Genomic DNA, 14971 nt, shown 5'->3' on the forward strand with positions numbered 1-14971 from the left:
ATCTAATTTGGATGGAAAGACCAATGTGCTTTTAATTTGTCTGCTTTGAAAGCAAAGTAAAATTTTCATAATTTCTTTACAGAGAAACAATGAGAGATCCCTAAGAAATTTTTTAAAGGAATTTTAAAAGAAAATTTTAAAATTTAAAAGAATTTTAAAAAGAAAATAATACACTTAACTCCAGCTTTCCCTCAAGGAATGCTTTTTAACATATTCTTTCAAAATACATACCTGCATTTAATTTATTTAAAAGACCTCTTTGATTTTCCACTCTTTCCCTTTGGAGGAACTTCAACCATGAATGATAAATCAGGATGTTGAAAAGTTTTCTTACCACTTTTAGACCTGAAGGATAATGGAGGTTTCAAGAAACAATACCAAAAGCTACTTGAAAGGCAGAATTAAAAATAAATAAAAGAAAAAAGATGAGAGGGAACCTCCCCTGTGGGTTTATGTCCTTTTGATTTATCTGGAAGAAAAGCTGAGTTTTTGTGACAGGAGGGAGAAGGGCTTTAAGTGCCTCCTGTTAACCTTGGGATATTCTGAATTTTCAGTGGTGAGTGCATGGGATAAAACATAAGAACTTGTTGGGTGATAAAAAAAATCTGCTTTTCCTTTTAGTCACTGCTGGACTTTGTCTTCTTTCTCCTTGTGGTTTTCATCAATAAATGCAAGATGGAATTTCTCCCGGAATGAAGTCATCCTGCAATGAATTGGGGTTTGGGTGCTTTAAGGATATTTGTGCAATGAGTGAGGTATTTGTAGGATTTACCTGTGCTTTATAGGGACATAACTGCTACAAAGGAGCATCCTAAATTTACAGCTGATGAGGAGCAGCATCCCTAAACACCCTCACAGCCGAGCCATTCCAAGCTATTTCCTCCCAACTTCGCAACTTTAAATCTCCCCTTTGCCCTCCCACGGGCTGGAACTTGGTGCTGCCTTTTTGGCTCTGTGTCCATCACCTTTGGGTGGCTGGCTCAGGGCAGAGCAGGATTCCCTGTGGGACATTCCCTGGATGCAAAGCCCATTCCTGCCCTGCCTGGTTTCCCTTCTGGGAAACCCAGATCCCTGGGCCAGGGATCCCGGCCGTGTCGGGCTGGCAGCTCACGCCGAGCATCCCCCACCTCTCTGCCCTTTCCCAGAGCTCCTCAGAAAGACTCATTTTATTCTAATAAAAGGCAGATGACATTTCCAGCAACCCTTTCCAAGCAGATTCCCTGCAGGGAACTTCAGGAGGTTTGATCTAGGCCTTGTCAGTTTTTGCTCTCTTTTGCATCTTCTTTGACCACTTGCCCCTAATTTGGTTGGCCCCCAGTGGTGTCCAAGGAAGGTTTTTTGTGACAGCTGTGCTGCTGCTGTCCCTTGGCTCCTTGTCCAAACACTTGGCTGCACTTTTGCTTCAATGGAAGCCACAAATGAACTAATTTGCATCTCACACTAATTATATTATTTGGCATAATGGAATGTCCGAGTGCTTTCACTCCTAAATCAAACCGTGCTCCTCCAGGTGAGAGAGATTGTGCTGCACGTTAGAAATGCTGGCTGTGCCCCACTCCTGAGTTCTGGCATTTGGGAAATCAAACCTGAGAGCCCTCAAATTTCCAACAGAGGCTCACTGATGCTTTTGACTCCCTCTCCCATCGTGTCAGCCTTGCCAAACTTCAGACTTGCTAATCAGGGCAAAGGATTTTCTTTCCTCTGGCTGAATTTTATTTGCTGTCCTGACATGTAAAATTCATCTCCTGCCCCGATGCACCTCTAGTTTCACATAAAGACTCCAGAAGCCAACATTTCTGCCATTTCAGACTAACAGGCCTTTGTCTGTGAAATTTTTGGCTTCAGTTTGCACGCAGTGAGAACCCAAGGAGAGAATTGCTTGTTAGCCATCACCCTCATCAGTAATTACAGTATTTTAGTTTGCATGCTGATGCAATTGATTAGATTTGAAGAACTTTAGGACTAAATTCAGAATCTCCAAGTATCCGAGAACTACTTTAAGATTCTCTCCCAGTTTTGATTTGTTGTTTGAACTCGTCTTCCCTTTCCTCATCCATATGTTGGATGCTCCTTGTTTCCTTCCCACCTTTCAAATTATTCAGGCATAAGAATTGAATACCATTATGGCTCAGCTACAAGAGTTTTACATTAGCCAAAATATGAAAAACAGATTTATAGTAGTTCCTATAAAGCCAGAGATGGTAAATTGTATTGACGTGTAGTGTTTAGGGAAATCTTTCTTTACCACTGTCCATTTGTGCAATGTAAACTGATTCTTTTGCTCCCCTCTCACGAGAGCATGTTCCATTCAGGGAAATACATTAAGGTTTAAATTATTCAGCGTGCTTTGCTTTGAATGCTCTGAAATCATATTCAAATCTAGCAAATAAATCCCTCCTTATGCATTAACAATGGAATAAATAGGAGTGTTTTGCCAACAGAAATTATTCTTCATCTGGATTTTCCTGTTTGCTCGGTTTTGACTTGTCAGAGGAAAGTGGGACTCTGAGTTTTCTCTGCATCCCAGCTTCTGTTTGGGTGTGACTCTTTACCCTGACCTGGGGAAGATTTTGTGCCAGGATGTTTTTCCTCCTCTCCTTTCTTAACAATGTGTGTTGTTGTGAAGGACTTGCTGATGGAAGAGAACAATACACAGGATTTGTGACATGAACTTTATAGTGGACTCAACAGCACTCTCCAGAGTAATGGGAAAAATTTTGAAGGCAGCTCTGCCTGAAGACAACTTCTGTTGTTGTCTGAATAAGTGTCAAAAAACCTGAGGAGATGTGACACTCATGATAGGTGTGATGGTCAAAGGTTGGACTTCATGATATCAGAGTTTTTTTCCAAACCTGCATGATTCTTTAAGCAGTTTCTTCTCTAAAAGCCTCAAATATTACAGAAATTCTAGGAAACGAGTAACATCCCCAGAACTCCTCATGGTAGCATCACATCTGTGATGGATTTCTCATTAAAATGGATTGGTTTTATTGGAGAAAGTGCTACAGAACAAAAGGCAGGGCAGGGTGAGGGGTGAAATCTCCTGAGCTGCTGGACCAGTCCACCATGGCTTTGGACCTCAGCCTTCAGCTGTAGACATAAAGATTTCATGGGCAATTCTGGATTTTATGGAAATAGCTCAAGTTTGGAATAGATTAAGAGCAAGAGAAGGTTTTTCTGGGAATCCTTGCAGACTTGTGACCAGGAGATATTTGACTTTCAGCCCCTGTGTTAACAAAGCCTAAACAGAGAGCTGTGGCCTGGGAATGGGGGTGATTTATGACCTGCTAAATTTAAGGAAGAATTTTTGGGGTTTTCACTGCAGATGTGTTTATTCCATGGACAGAAATCCTGGGATTCCTAAGATGAGGATGGTGGAGCTTGGAGTGCTCTGCATGTCACAGAATTCACTAAAATTACTCCCAACTGCTTTAGTGCCTTCTTTTCCTCCTTTCCATCTGAACAAAATTCGCTGCCCTAGAGTCTCAAAAACTGGCGTTTTCCTGTGTAGAATGAACTTCCACTGCAGAGAAGAGGTGACACCTCTGCCTCATTGGTGTTAAACAGATTGTTTGATGTATCTACCTTCATTTCCTTGAGCCTCTTACTGTCAGCTTTTATCCTTCTCTGGCCTTCTGACAGTTTATGCAGAGTTTCAAAGCTAATAATATCTGCTAGAAATCATATGCTGTGCTTCAAATCACTCCAGAACAGGTCGGAATTCAGCTGGAAAATTGAGGAGAGTCTGTTAACTTTATGCAACCTCTTAACTATCTTCCTAAAAGAGTAAAATGTATGTTGTTTTTATGGGAAATCTTTGTACAACATTTCACGTCCCTTCCAGGATCAGAGTAAGAGCTTGTTCTGCTTCGTAATTCCGTAATAATCCATGGATTTTCAGTCAGATAAATGAATCCAAGTTGTGGAGAAGTCTGGTGGTGTCTCAGGAGTGTGGGAGTCTTTGGAAGAAAGTGAATGGAAGGAAATTTGGGGTAGGATTGGAGTGTTTGAGGTTTGGCGTTGGAGCAGCCCTGGGCAGGGTGTGATAACCCTTGTCTGCAGGAAAAAATTACTTGGGCTAAACATTTTTGTTCCATGTGTCCATTTAGTATGGAATGGATTTTATTCCCTTTACCACTGCTGGTAAACCTGCTGGATATTCAGGATATGATTCTTCACTTCTTTCCATTGCCATGCAAAGAAAGCCTCCCTGCAAGGGTGTGTTTGTGGAGGAAACAGAACTTTGCAATCCCTCTCCTCATAAATGTGCCTTTAACACAACAATCTTAAAATCCCAGAATGGTTTGGATTGGAAGGGACCTTAAATCCCATCCAGTGCCACCCCTGCCAAGGGCAGGGAGCCCTTCCACTATCCCAGGTTTTTCCAAGCCCTGTCCAGCCTGGCACAACCTTGGGCACTTCCAGGGATCCAAGGGCAGCCACAGCTGCTCTGGGAACTCCATCCCAGCCCCTCCCCACCCTCACAGCCAGGAATTCCTTCCCAAATCCCATCTAAACCTGCCCTCTGGCTGTGGGAAGCTGTTCCCCTTTGTCAAAAGTCCCCCCCTGCTCTTTATTTCACCTGCTGGCTGTGGCTGTGCCAGCTGTGGTCAGCACTGCTCCTCTGCTCCTCGGGATGCATTTATGCTTTTTAATTCAAATTATTTTTGATGCTTTCTACTTTTTAAGCGGCAAGCTTGTGTTGGCAGAGGGAAATGGGGAGCTGAGTATGAACCACATTAAAGCAGAATCCTTCCCAGAAGAGTGGAAAGATTCCAGGACTATCATTTCCAGTTGGAGCAAAGCATCCCCCAAGCACTGTGGGGACAGTGAGGAGAGGGATGGGAAATAACAGGAGGGTTGTTTAATGCAGTAACAAATGAGACATGAGGAGATCCAGCTGGTGATGGATCTAAATCCCTGGAGATGGAGATGAGCAGGACAGCCCAGGACACCAATTTATTTGTGGCTGTGCGTGTCCATTCCATGGATTTATGGTTGGGATTGTCCCCCAGCACCAGAGCTGGATGGGGTGGGAATTACTGCTTCCAGGGGAAAAACTGCCTGCCAGAAGTGTGAAAAATCACTCTGTGGGATTAAAGACAGCCCAGCAGCTTTTCTCTGGCTTTGCTGTTATTGCTGGAGAGAGGCTTTTTCCTCTTTTGTTTAATTCTTCCTGGCAAACTGGATTCAGCAGCGGCCTCTGGATGTGTTCGCTGTGGGGTTCTGGGATTGCATTTTGGGTTTATCTTGATTACTGCACCTCCCCTGAGTCACTTCTGTGTCTTGTTGCTTCCAGTCCTGCCTCTGCTGTGTGTTGGGAAGTTCCTTTTTATCTCTTGGCCAGCTTTAATGCTCTGTCTTTATAAAATATTAGAAAGGAGAGGGATTTAAGGGACAGGGCTGCTTTGCCACCCTGCTGTCCCCATCTCTGCTGCCCTGTAGGGAAGAATTTGTCTTATTTTGAGATGGTTTGCTCATTTAGGGAAGGAGAACCCTTGCATTTGGTTCCAGTTCCCTATTTTTGTAGAGATTTTGTGTTTAATTTCCAGCTGAGCATCTGGGTCACATCAAGGAAAGTAAGACACAAACTCCTCTGGGGAGCTTGGCCTGAGCACGGCACTGCTCAGCTCCCTCTTCCTTCCAAAGAAATTCCATTACCCCGTTCCAAAGGGTGCTGTGGGAATAAATGCATGGGAACTTTTGGGATTTTCTGGTGCTGCAGCAGCTGAGCAGTGCAGGAGAGCAGAACTGGCCTTTAGATGTTTGTGCCTCAGCTTAGGTCCTCTAAGAGATCCCTCGGAATGAGGAATTCCCATCATTCTTTTCTTTGTGAACAGCATTTTCTTTTTCTTTTTTTTGTTCCTTTTCCATGTCTTGCCTTTACTTTCCCACTGCCCCTGTTAATTGTCCATTTCCACCATGCCTTGTTGAATCTACTGGGAAATTCTTGGGCTTTTTTTTTATATTTACTGAGCAATAAATTGTTTATTCGGCCATTTGATCAGTGTCCATTCTTTGATCAGTATTGATCCTTTGATCATTTGATATCTTTTACATTCAGGGGTGTCAAAATGATATTTACAAAATCAGCATGCTGAGCTTCAGACTCCCACCACAATTTGGTTTTCTGGTCAGAGTTTCTCTTCTACTGTGACAACCATTTATTAACTCTTTTGGTCATTAGCAGCCTTTTCTGAGTAAAATATTTTCAAAATACTCCCGCTGGTCTAAAATTTCTTCCCCATGAGAGGCTTCAGAAGATTCAGTTTGTAGAGGGGAAGACACAAGTGGTTATAGGGGAGAGGACAGGAGAGATCAAGCTTGAGTAAATCCACAGCTTAAATCATCTCCAATTTAACACTGGAGGAGTTGAGGAGGCAGGTAAAAGTGAAAAATAAATTAAAAATAGAAGAAACCGATTAAACTTGGTTATAATATAACCCAAACTCAATATTTCAGTTCTTTGCCATCCCTGGCTGCTGGGTCCACACTGAGCACAAAACTCCAGCTCGTGTTCCCTCTCCAGAGCCTGGTGCACCCACTCCCAGGAGCAGGAAAGCAGCAGGTTGCTGCTCCAAACGCTCTGGCTTCTATTTCAGCCCCTCAATAAATAAAAGAGACACTCTGAGTTTATTACAATCTCACTCTTTTGGTAATTATTGATTTTGGAAGTGCAGACAACTTCAAAATTTACCAACTTTCAATTCAAAACATTCATCTTCCATTTGTTTTTGTTTTTTTTTCCTTCAGTTTCTACAGCTTTAAAACATCTCCAGTTTGCTATAAACTCATTTTCTTAATAGATACCATTTTAATTACTTTTGATAAGGAAGAAATCCTCAGGCTCAGTAGTAAAACCTAATTCCTTCCTTAGTGAAAAACCTGATTATTCATTACCAGCTCCAGTCACCTGCAGAATTTTGGGGGCAGGCAGCCCAGCCCAGGCTCCCCAGTCCTTTTTCCTGTGGAAAAAGATGGTTTTCCTTGTAAAACCCAGTGGGAGCAGGAGGTTTAGTCCAGACTAAGCCACATTTCTTGAGTGCAGTCGGGGCAGTGTCACAGCAAGCCCAGAGTCCCGTGGCTCTTCAATGTCTCAGTGAATAACAAAACCTCATTTCAGTTTCCTTCATGTCCAAAACTGCACAAGAGCCTCTCTCACTGAGCTGCTGAGGGAATTTGCCAACAGCCCAACAGCCATGAAAAGGAAAAAAATCTCGAAGTGTGTGTCATATTTGTAGATGACTTTTATTTTGTTCAAATACACGACAAGTCTTTCCAAATATTGTCTGTAGGTTACAGGCTGCTCCCTCTTCAATATTGCCACGGCTGTGAATTGCACCTTGTGGGTTTTTCCTAGTCCATTCACTGCTGTGGGCACTGAGATTGATGCATTTTCTGATTTTTTTTTTTTTTTTTATTAAGTCTGGAATATGTTGGCCTTCCTCAGGTTCTTATCCTGACAATCTGGTCTCTGTCCTTTTGTTTCCAGAGTGTCCCAAATTGCTCATAGCCATAGAGATATCACTTTGCTTGCTCTTCTCTCCTGTATTTATTCTTTCTTTAGGGCACTACTGTTGATGCTCACAGGTTTTAGTGTCACATTTTTACTGACAACTCCCAAATCTATTTTTCTGTCTCTGCCCACTGACCCTGTCCTGGCTCTCCCTTTGCTGTGCCTGATTGCTTTCATGACATTTCTGGTCTGAATTGATGCCATCAACTTTCTCAAGCTGAGCTGTAGCTTAAAGAGCTGTCTCAGTATTACTTTTATATCTGTATTTCTTTTTTTTTTTCAGTTGACTTTGGTGGATGCAGCAAAATCTCTCATGATTTCCTCTAAGATCTGTAACTAATATCAATAAATTATTAGTACTTTGTCATGGAAGTCTTAATAGCAATCAGTGTTTAATAAACTTACAATCCTCATAATCAAATTAATGAAAATAGGCAACTGGAATTTCTTCAGTGGATAAGGATGTTGATCTGTTTAAAATGTGTGTCTGTTTAGAAGGGCAGTTCAGTATAAAACTTTAAATAATAAAATTCAGGAAATCTTTATGGGCGCATGAACCAAGCCCCCAAATTTGCCTGCCCAGCAGATTCTGTGTGTGCCACATCCCCCTGGGCAGCTGTGACCTAAAAGAGAAGTGGCACCCTCAGAACCCCCAGAAATTCCTGAAAATACAGAAAGCACCTGCAGAGAACATCTCAGGAGAGCTCGTTTGGAATTGTATTGCTGGAAATTCAAAGCACTGACCAATAAACCCAGGATCCATAAAAATGAGTGGAAATTACTGTCCTGGAGGATTGGCTCCAAGAATGGGAGGCTTCAGGGAATGACAAGGTCTGGTTTTTGGGAATTCGTGCAGAGTCATTCAGAAAGACTGAGAAGTCTGATGAATGCTTCTTTCTAAACTGTTTTTCTTTTAAAAACTCCACAGATTTAGTTTGTAATGCTGAGGTGATTAAATCCAAGTTCTATTTTATGCTTTCCTGTGTGGTTTAAACAAATTTTCTTTACATTTTTCACCTTTGCTTCAGTCTTCACCCTTATCTTCTCCTCTGCTGCTCTCTCCTCTGTCTCTAAAGCCTGTAACAGAATTCCTTATCTCATCAGCCCCTCTCTCTGCTGTGACTTCTGAGAAGAAAAGGTTGATCCAATATTTATACCCTTTGCTTCCATAGTAATTTGCTCCTTCTGGGGCTTCTCTCTGGCTTCCCAACTCTGGGATTAACATCCAACTCCTTTTGGAACACTTCCTTAGACTCCCATTGTACTTCTCAACATCCAAGTTCAGGACTCAATCCGGGCTTTAAGGTATTTGAACACGATCTGCAAAGCAGCTTCAAATCAATATCACCCCAAACCAGGAAGCTTTATTACTCAAAGAATTATGCTTAAAATTAAGCGTTTAGAGGGGAAAGGAATCAGGCTGGAGAGGCAGGAGTTCAGGGTGGTTTAATCCTGTTATTCTGAGGAGAGCTGGAGGGCAGATGTGGTGCCCTGCAAGAACTGACCTTGTTATCCTCCTGAAAACCTGGAGAGGTGACGTGAGGGCAGAGGGCTGGGAGGCAGGGGGAAAACCTCTTCACGCCTGGAAATAACCACAGAAAAGCTTTTATTCCTCCAGTGAATGTCACTGCTTGGGAGCAGTTCCTGCAGGGACAAAGGGAAAAAGTGACTTTTGACCTGGGCAGAGAGTGATGGGAAAATGGGGAATGGTTTTCAAGCAAAAGAGGAGAGATTTGGATGGGATTTGGGAAGGAATTGTTCCCTGGGAGGGTGGGGAGGTTCTGGCACAGGGTGCCCAGAGCAGCTGTGGCTGCCCCTGGATCCCTGGCAGTGCCCAAGGCCAGGTTGGACTTTGGGGTTTGGAGCAGCCTGGGACAGTGGGAGGTGTCCCTGCCATGGCAGGGGTGGCACTGGATGGGCTTGAGGTCCTCCCAACCCAAACCTTTTCAGTGATTCCATGATTTCTATGATCCAGCTTTCATCCTTTTGGACTGGACATTGACCAGCCATCCAAATGTACAACAATTAAGCCACTTCTGCTTGGTTTGGGCAAGCAAACTGGAAATGTCCCCAAATGGTAACAAAATTAGTTCCGTTCATCTCAGCATCAATTACTTCACCAGCGTGCTTAACCCTTTCCTTCCTCTGAGATAAGTTATCCCCCCTCAATCTTAACTTCCCATTAATTTCCACTTCATGGTTCCCAGCAACACACCAAACACTTGGCTGCTGGGCAGATTCCAAACTGATGGCAATTGTTTGTAAGCCCGTGGAATTTCATTAAACCTCTTTTAAGCGCCTCGGAAAGTGACGACTGGAAATGATCTAAACAAAACATTTACAAACGGGCACATAAATCTGGTTTGGGGCCGGGCTCTTTGCAATGCTGGGCTCGACTCTGTGCAAAGGCAGCTTCCAGCACAGCCTGCCTCTGATAATTGCATTTTGCCTTAAAAAACTCAAATGGGACGGATGCTTATTTTTAATTATGTTAATGCTTCCTTTTTTTTGATGCATCCCACTAATGCTGTGCATGGAGGGATGCTTGGCTTTTATATTCCATGGAGAAGTGGAACATCTCCATGCTCAGAATTAGGGACAGTTAAAAGGAGGAGCAAATTTTTGTACTTTTTTTGTGTAAAATTTGGGGCACATTTCAAACCCGTTTTATCCTCGTGAGATTTCTCCAAGGGAATTGAATTTATTGTACATCAGAGGGGGTGGTTTATATTCAATCAGCAGTTTCCACTCTAGGTTTTGTTCATGTGAGATATGTCACTGTTGTGTGTGGGAATATGGGAAATATGGGATATCAGAGTGTGACAGGAGACAGGGAATGGCTTCCCAGTGTCAGAGGGCAGGGATGGATGGGAATTTGGGAAGGAATTCCTCCCTGGGAGAGTGGGCAGGCCCTGGCACAGGTGCCCAGAGCAGCTGTGGCTGCCCCTGGATCCCTGGCAGTGCCCAAGACCAGGCTGGACAGGGCTTGGAGCAGCCTGGGATGGTGGAAGGTGTTCCTGGGACAGGAACTGGATGAGCTTTAAGGTCCCTTCCAAGCCATTCAGTGATTCCATGATTTTAAGGGCCTGGATCTAACCAAAAATCTCTATTTTCCATCTCCATTTGTCTTTGTCTGACAAATTTTTGAAGCCGAGGGAGTTCAGGTTAGACACACTTCTACTAATGGGCTTTTTGACAGTTTTTTAAATGCTTTCCTAAAAAAAAAAAAAAAAAAAAGAAAAAGAAGAAACAAACCCAGTAGAGCAGGATAATGCCAGGGATTTATTAATGTAAATTGGCTTTCTGGGTTCAAATTAACTTCTCAGAAATGTCACAAGACAGTCACAAGTGAAAAGCAGCTCTGTCCCAGTTAGACAGAATTTGCTCTTGGTTGTTATATTTTAGGACAGAAAAAAAAAAAAAGGACATTTAAATCCCTCATTTTAAGACACAGAGTAAGAAAAATCAGTCTTTCAAAATCATTCATAACCCTTTCCATCCAAAGGAAATGAAAAGGAACACAAACTTTCTCTTGTTAAAATCACTTTTAACTTGATTTGTGATAATGGAAAACTCTATTGACCAGTTCAAGCTGAGGGCTTGGAAGGAATGCTGGGATCTCCATCCTGGCCTATTTTTATCCCCTACTAAGTTTATTTTTAGCTGAAGTTGAATTTTGCTGTTGTGTCTTCTGCAGCCTTTTTATTGTTATTATTTCAGGTGTGAAAATCCCTAAATATTAGGACAATGAAATCCATAATAAAGAGGAAATGCAGTGATTTCCAAATGATTTTCCAGCGCAACAGAGAGTAATATTTAGGATGAGTAGGAAGTTACTCATGGGTGTATCTGCCAGAGTTTTGCTCTTTGTTTTTAGCACGTGGCACTCTTTGTATTCTTTTGAGGTTTGTGAGTATTAACTGAGAAGCTGGGTGGTAAGATAAAAAGACTGTTCTCTATCTCTTGTAAAAAAATTCCTTGAAAATTTCTGCAATGCCGTGAAACTCCAGGGAGTTCCTGCACCAGAGAGTGCAAAAAAAAAAAAAAAAAAAAATGGGTTAAAATGTTTTGTTAAATAGCCATGAATACTCCTCTGTTTGTTATATGTGTTATTAAATAATTTTTATAACGTATTCACAGGGGGGAAAAAAACTTGTGCCATTCCCCAGTTTTGATGGGATTCCTCGGGGCACAGCAATGCAGAGTGGTTTATCTCATTATCTCATTAGACCTGGGCTTATATCAGCAGCAATTTGGATTAAACCAACGTGCTCCCTGAATCAAGAATGGCTTCAGCAAATGCTGAATTTAAAAAGCCATCTTGGCTTTGGTTATTTTTCTTGGCTTGGGTAAAAATTACTCTCAGTTAAGAAAAGGGTTTTTCTCTCCTTTCACCCTGGAGATTAGGAAGAGCCTAATCCTGGAGTGTGCTGAAGCTGGGAAGGACCTCAGGCCACTTTTGGGGCAGCGGTTCCAGGTAGAATCCAGCAAATGCCTGAACATCTTTTTGATTTATCCCATGTGAGTGGGAAAAAGGGAAATATTGCCTGCTGCTAATGCTTGTCACTCACCTGCCACATCCCTCTCTTGCTTCCAGCACTGCTGATCCCTTCTGCCCCTCATCCCTCCCCTCTGGATGAAGTCACTGTAGCTCCATCCATGCTGGGATGCAGAGGTTAAATGGGAATGCTTTGGCTGGCTGTCAAAAGCAAATTTCCTTCCAAGAGGCAGCTCTTCAATGCACCTTGGGAAGGAGTTGTTGCTCATCTCTGTGGCTGATGATGGGCAGTGCTTAACACAGCTGCTGGAACGTGTTTGGCGTTGGTTTTTTTTTTTGTCCTTACACGGAGGGAATTTTCATCTTTCCACAGCTGAGAGCTCTGTGGCAGCACACGGTGAACTCACACAACCTCCTATCCCTGTCTGCTGGCGATTCATTGCTGACAAAAATGCTCCGATGTGCCAACACCGGCAGTGAGCACAAAGAACAAAATGTGTTTACCCTTTTAGTGTGTTTTATCAGCTCTATTGATTTCTTGATAGAACGTCCCCAAGATCTCTCTGTTACAGAGCAGAGCAGCCTCACGTGTTCCAGAGGCTTTTTCCCATGTGCCCAACTGGGAAAAATCCCAGAGCCTGGGAGGGCTAAATCCTGATTTCAGGCACTCTGTAGGGAAGGAAAGCAGCTTGGTGTTGTGTGTCTACAGGCAAAACACTTGGAAATGTGATTATTGCTGCCCCTTCCAGGGGCTTGGAGCAACCTGGGATAGTGGAAAGTGTCCCTGTGTCTTGGTTTGAAAAGCCAGGTGTCTGCTAAGGAAGGCAGGAGCCTCTCCTGAAATGGAAAATGTAAACCCCCTCCCTCCCTCTGAATTATTATAACTTTGAAATTACGGGGCTCTCAGGCAAAGACATGGGAATAGGAATAAGAGTTCTTTATTTGGAAAAAAAAAAAAAATACAAATGCAGCAATACAAACCAGCGCTGGCAGAGTCAGAGCAGGCCCTGGCAGCCTGTGGGTCAGGGTGGTGGCAGCAGTGCCATTCCATGGCCCTCCTGCAGTGCCGGCTGTGCTTCTGCTGGAGCAGGATCCTGGACAAGGCTGGAGTTTTCCTCTGGAGCTCCAGGGCTGGTGGAGATGGGCCTGGGCTCCCTCTGGGAATGCAGTGGGGCAGAAAGCTGCTCCTCTGGGAATGCAGTGGGCAAAGGCTGCTGTGCTGTTCCCAAGGTCAGATTGGATCCAGGTAGGAATGCTTGGCTCCTCCCCTGGGCGGAGCCTCTCCTCATGGGATGATGGAATTTTCTCAGCCATGCAGGGACACTCACTGGCCATGAGCAGAAGATAATTAATAATTAATAGCCCATGAACAGGAGATATCTCCTGGAGGGAGGATTGGCTGTGGGAGAGATAAAGAAAAGTGCCCCATGAACAGCAGAGAACTGCCCCAGCTCTGACAGATGGGGACAGAACACACAGCCCCAGGCACAGCTTTGCATTTCCAGCCCAAGCTATGTCAGGGATTTGGAAAAGTTGAATTTGAAGGTCCATTCCAACCCAAACCATTCCATGGTGTCGTGTGTATGCTTTGCTTGTTCACCCCTGATTATATATAAAATGGTGATCCTTATGTTGTTTAAATGCTGAACTATGAAAGATTGTGTAAACCTAAAGGAAGTTTCACCAAATAACCAATTAGATGGATCAACTGTGGATGTTGTAATAGTATTTTTAGATTTTATGACATTTTCCTGCCAAGTAACTCACACTGGGTATAGCACAATTTGTCAAATGTCTCTTACAGGAATTAAAGGGTATCAGGAGTATTGCAAAATCTCTATGAATTATCAAATTATAGCTCCCATCATCAAAAGCAGCTTCCTTGGAGGTAGAAAGAAAACAGCTGGACAGACAGCATTTTGGAGGGGAAAAAAGCAGATGTTTTGTCTCATGACAGGAAGCTCAAGAGAGCTCAAACTTCTGTTAAATCTTTCTGAGCCCTGAGTGCTGGTAATGAAGCTGAGAACTTCACTTTTGAGCCAAAGATTGCATTTGATCCACATTTCTTCAAACGTGCTCCTTTGTTACAAATATCTACTCCTGGCCCCTGTGACCATTAAAAAAAAAAAAAGAGCTTAAAATTCTCCAACATAACTTTTTGCTGCTCTCTTTTTCTTTGTTGCTGAAGATTTGCAGTAGCAAAATATCAAGTTCCAACTTTCATAAACATAAGGATTGGAGGGATTTTTGGCGGGGGGATTTTTTTACAAAGGTCTCTTTAGGCTTCTGCTTTTTGGTGCAACAAAAAAAAACAAACCAACTTTCAAAATCCTGGAGAAATTTGCTGAAAAGGCAACTTTTAGGGTTTGTGATTTTTAAGGGCAGCATTTTTAATTTAGCAACTTGCATGGCAAAAAGAAACCACCAAGTCAAATATATTTAAAATTGCGAGAGGTTAAATATATTTAAAATTCAGAGATTTAGTCTTTTGAATTTCTGTCTACAATGGATCTCTTTAGGGACCGTTATCATAACTGTTGAGAACTCTCATTTCACGAGTAGGAGTCTGATATTTCCTTTTTATGCAACTCCTTTTTTTGCTTTGGTGGCTCAGGATCAGGCTCTGAGATGGGAGATAGGAGCCCTGTGATAGAGGGTTATTTTTGTCAATAGCAATCCTGGGTAATGAGATGTATCTCTTGGTTTCATTTGAATTTTAGAAGACGTTTCAAGTTATTTTTAAAAACTTTATCACGACTGTCTGAATGGAAAGATAAGCCAGAAAGGATGTGGAAACTTTTAGAAACTCTGCTTTGGAGATGGATGAGATAAAGGGTCTGAGTGTAAGTGGGAGAATGAGGAACTGGTAATATAAATATAGATATAAATATGGATATAAATATAAATATGGATATGAATATAAATATAATTATGTATATAAATATAATTATATATAT

Source organism: Vidua macroura, chromosome 10 (assembly GCF_024509145.1).
Source record: "Vidua macroura isolate BioBank_ID:100142 chromosome 10, ASM2450914v1, whole genome shotgun sequence".
Lineage (NCBI taxonomy): Eukaryota > Metazoa > Chordata > Aves > Passeriformes > Viduidae > Vidua > Vidua macroura.